General features: G+C 31.0%; 1 long non-coding RNA gene across 2 annotated transcripts; it reads right to left on the reverse strand.

Moving 5' to 3' along the window:
* Positions 1-618: 618 nt before the first annotated feature.
* LOC145168444 (uncharacterized) lies at positions 619-2,805 on the reverse strand. Of its 2 annotated transcripts, none has more exons than XR_013741879.1 (3): positions 2,463-2,805; positions 1,491-1,537; positions 619-1,334 (listed from the first exon to the last, which is right to left on the reverse strand). It is a non-coding gene; the product is annotated as an uncharacterized LOC145168444 (long non-coding RNA). The 2 variants fall into 2 exon arrangements; XR_013741878.1 differs by having other exon boundaries at positions 2,430-2,805.
* Between the last annotated feature and the right edge of the window lie 2,109 nt (positions 2,806-4,914).

A 4,914-nucleotide genomic window follows, 5' to 3' on the forward strand; every position in this document is an offset into this window, starting at 1 on the left:
GGTTTATGGTCAGAAACGGGTTTACGGCCGAAAACAGGTTTACGGCCGTAAACGAGTTTACAGTCCAAGGGTTTACGGCCGTAAACACTTGGCTGAACGATTTTCGCTGATTTTTCGAAGGAAAAATGGATCTTTCGAATGTTTTTGGTTCCGAAAAATTATATAACATCTAAATATATATTTTAGATTGTTTTCCCACCACAAAGACTTAACGGAATAAATAAAATTCAAAACTTTTTTAACGGAGTTGACTTTTGTTGACTGGAAAAGTATTGGGTTATCACAATTAAGGTCCTTTATACTATATGATTTGGTCTTTAATATGTTTCATTCAATATTTTATTTTATGTCATAGCCCCTAATACTATCCTTTTGTGACCAAATATTAGTTTTTTATAATTATCATGCTCAGTCTCCAATGTCTTTCCTTTGGAGCCACACTATATCATATTATTATTTTTTAGTGACTAAATATCAACTTTTGATACAATTTCATTTATTACTTCAAATAAAATTTTACCTTTCTAACTACAATATTCTCAATAATAATAAATACACAAATGTAATAAAAAAGATTTAATAAGTCTAAACTATCAAACTAACTAAGTACTTGTTGGAGAATAAACATGAAACTTGATTCCATATGTACATTGCATAATGTTGATCCAATTTATGAACAATCGTAACCATGCTACTGATTTCACAGAAAACATATTTTCCCACTACAATGCATTTTGTCTACGCTTGGATACTTAGTAGACTTTGCTAATATAGGAACACTTGCAAACTAATCAATTTGGTTAGAAGAACCATACTTTACCTGCATCATTTCACATACACAATAAACTTCTTGTCAAATTATTGTTATCAAACTCCACTAATTAAGGTTAGTAAATAAAAATAATTACCATTTATCTTTTCAGAAATCAAACAACATTCAAACTACAAACATGTAAGAAGATTCATAGATACAGAGATAAATAATCAACTATAGAACTAACAAGAAAGAAAAAAGGATTTCAAAATACCTTATATGAATAAATACCCTCGACAATTTTATCAAAAATATAAATATTAAACATGAAGCCCAATCAAACAATGTTTATGAAGAACCATGTGCTAATTGTTCCTGTCATTTCTTTTGTTAATACTTGCAAATAGCCCACAATCAAACAATATTTATCAATATGTAACTGGAAGCACAATAAAATCACTTTACTGAACTTACCAGCCATATCGTAATAAGAAAATTAGCCCTGAATCAAGCACCACCCCTCCTGCTAGCTTTGATTCATGTGAGTCTGAGCAATGAATCTACTTAAAATTCTTTAGATCTGCAGTTCACACAAACTTGACATTTTGAAATTTGAATCATCTCTTGAAATACAATGTTTCTTGCAATAACATATGATGGTGAAACAAACACATCAAAAAAGCACCCACTACAAATAAAATGACTTATAATTAGTTTATTCACAGAACTACATTACCTTTAGTCCTTTACTATGAAGACATTGTCCCACTCCAATCCTTTCACCTGTAGGTAATAATGAGATGATAAATAAACTAAAATTCAATAACTGAATATATACTAGTTTAAAGTGTACTAGTAACCTGATGAATGGCCATTTAAGTAATAACATGATCATTATCATACCGCCTCACACAAACGTTTTCTGTTTCCATTACAGATATAAAAACAATAAATGATTGAAGTACATTTACACACCCTCTTTCTTCTATTGTTTCGTATCCCTTATATATATACATATATATATATATATATATATATATATATATATATATATATATATCAAAGTTGTATGATTTTAGAAACTTGGAGACATCATCTAATAGATATTCAATAACCTCCATAAGATTTATTTATCGAGTTAATATTTTATATAAATCGATTTTCTGTAGTGAAGCAAAACAAGTAGCTCAAGAACATACTTCTGTCAAAAAAGTACTATATGTCGTTCCACAAAAAAATATTACTATATGCAATTAATTAGCAATATTTAAAGAGATGATTTATAAGAAAACGCATCTAAGCAAATAAACATTTCACAAAAACAAAATTAACTTGTTTTCCTACTCCATACAAATAATGTGTTTTAGTTACTGAACTGAATCACTTTTAGCTTAGTTTCTATTATTATTATCATCATTTGTCCAATAAACATATTAGACTAAAAGCTAATTGGGATCATTTTCAAACATGAAAAATTATTTGAACCTAATCACACGTAAGAAAAAGTCGCTAAGCAAATAAACATTCACACAAACAAGTAATGCATCCCACAACAGAATACTCAGAACTATTTACACATCAATTATACATTTAAACTGTTTTAAGAATGAAATTAAAATCAAAGCATGTACTCTAATATATAGCATCATATCCAATTTAGAGAAGTATGTTTTACCGATCATTACAGAATGAGAATAGGAATGCAGACCTACAAGATGATGAGTCCAAAAAGGGTTTAAGGTTTTTGTGTGTCATATAAAATCGGGTCAGCCTTATAAAACTGAAAAACTCTATCACTCAATCCCTTATCGTTTGGTCTTTGAGCTTCTCCGTAAGAGATTTGATTGTGAACCACAAAAGACCTGTATCCATATTCCGATGAGCATATTCAACGGTAATGTCCCCAAGTTGTCGGACAGAGGATCGGGACCGTCGATCGTAACAACAGTTATACCAGATGCGACGAGGTGGCGGCGGTGGATTCCTAATGTTGTAGATAGGAAATAGGGATATAAGCGGCGAGATCACAATGAGGAAGGGAAAGAGTCGGAATGAAGATAGTTGGGGACTTGGGGAATTAAGAGCGGGCTAGTAAAAATTAAGAGCGGGCAAATCAAATTAGAAATTTTCAATATACAATGGCAATTGGAAAATATGTTTCGTTAAAAACATAATATAGTAAACAATAAAGTAAGGGTCTAGAGTGTATTCAATAAGATAATAGGTAAATGAAAATTTACAAAATCAGTTTCATAAGAGAGGCAAATGAAAATTTAGGAAAAATAAAAGTAAAATAATCAGAGTAAGTAAAAAAAATTGGGAAGTAAATTAAATATAAAATCTATTATGTTATTTTAAAAACTCATATTCATCCCCTCTTTTTCTAGGACATTTAATTCGCTTCCCCATTCGATTCCAGTCCGGTCCGCAAGGGCAGCAAGGAATACGATATCCGTTTGCATCGCTAGTGCACAACGAGTTATAAGTGTTCATTCAATTGTCAAATAGTGCATGTCTATTACGAACTCAAATTCGGTCTTTAGAAAATTTTCCATCTAAAGTAAAAATTGGTGCAACTGTATCAACGACTGAAATTTAATCTCAAATTACTTCCTTACAAAATAAAAATCATCAGAGACTGAAATTCAGTCCCTCATAACTTTCCCTCCAAAGTCAAAATCATCGCTAGACTATTCAAGACTAAAATTCAGTCCCCAATTTTCTTGTATCCAAGATTGACTAATCACTCTCTGATATTTTAGTCACAAATGCCCATTTTTCTTGTAGTAACGAGTTATACAACACGCATCGTGGGTGGTACAATGTTTAAATTTGAGATTTTGTCGTTCCAACTAAAGAACCAAAATCTTCAAAATTTGATTTGTTTGATGCAAATGGAACTCGGTTCGTCAAAAAGGTATCACACTTTCTCAAATGGATTCCAAAACGTACATGATTTCGATTTGTGTTTTGCATTTTTCATTTTTGGTCGTTTTGTCTCATTGGATCAAATTCGTTTCTACCCCATTGATTGATCAAATTAATTTTTTGTTTAGATCTAATCATAAAATTCAAAATCACTTGATTAAATGATTTTTCTCGAAAATAATTTTTGATCCCAAACTTCAAGTTCATTACTGTTCATATCCATGATTGAGCCCATTATTCATCTTGATCCATATTCGAAATTGATATTATTCATGTATAAAATTGAGCCCATAAATCAGTTCATTCGATAGATTCACTGATTGGCCCAATGAATGGTTGAAATTTAACTCACTGTTTGAGTCGTCGGTATCATTCACTTAAAGTGCTTATACCTCTTGATTTTCTTGACTCATGTTCTTTCGATTTCAGTTTCTGTTTATCATTCATGTTAATCGTTTGTAGTTGATTTATAGTCTGAAAATGAGATTCGATTCCATATGATTTGGTATATGATGAAATCGATTTTATTCAAGTCATATCTTAGAAATTGAAAATTGAATCTTTGATTTTAAAGATTTTGACCAAGAACACATGAATGTGATGAAGAACAGTTGGATAATCAAGTTTTGATCTGAAATTTGTTGTGAGAATCTTCAATTTAATGTTTGATGACTTTTAATTTCGAAAAGTCAGACATTGTAAAAAGTCAATGTAGGGTTTCAAAGTACTCCATGGATGATGGCAATGAACCCCTTGATGAAGTGTAGGTTAAAAGCCCAAGACTTGTCTTTTCCCTATAAATAGTCATGTATTATTCATTATTAGGGTTAAGAGTGAGGCAAAATGTAGCCTCCACGTTGTGAGGTTTCTTGTAGAGTTAGATTCTTATTCCTTAAAGTGTAATCTGTTCCTCATAATTGAATAAATCGAGTGATCATTCGACATACCTTCATATTTGTGTTTGTTCTTATTTTCCGCATCTTGTTCATCAAATCTCAATTAGGGTTTTAATCCTAACAATTGGTATCAGAGCGGGTCTTTGAATATCTATTGATTTTCGAAGTTTCGGTTCTTGATTTGATGTTTTTCTACACAGATTATTGAAGATTTTTGGTGTTTTGGCGTCTTGGAATCAAAATTCTGTTCAAGCTACTGTTCATGGAAATTTATGGTCGTCTTCCACTGTTTATCTGGTGTTTTCTTTAATCTGATTCGCTCTTCTGTTCATATTG

This window comes from Lactuca virosa, chromosome 4 (assembly GCF_052849685.1).
Source record: "Lactuca virosa cultivar CGN04683 chromosome 4, Lactuca_virosa_CGN04683_v6, whole genome shotgun sequence".
Classification (NCBI taxonomy): Eukaryota; Viridiplantae; Streptophyta; class Magnoliopsida; order Asterales; family Asteraceae; genus Lactuca; species Lactuca virosa.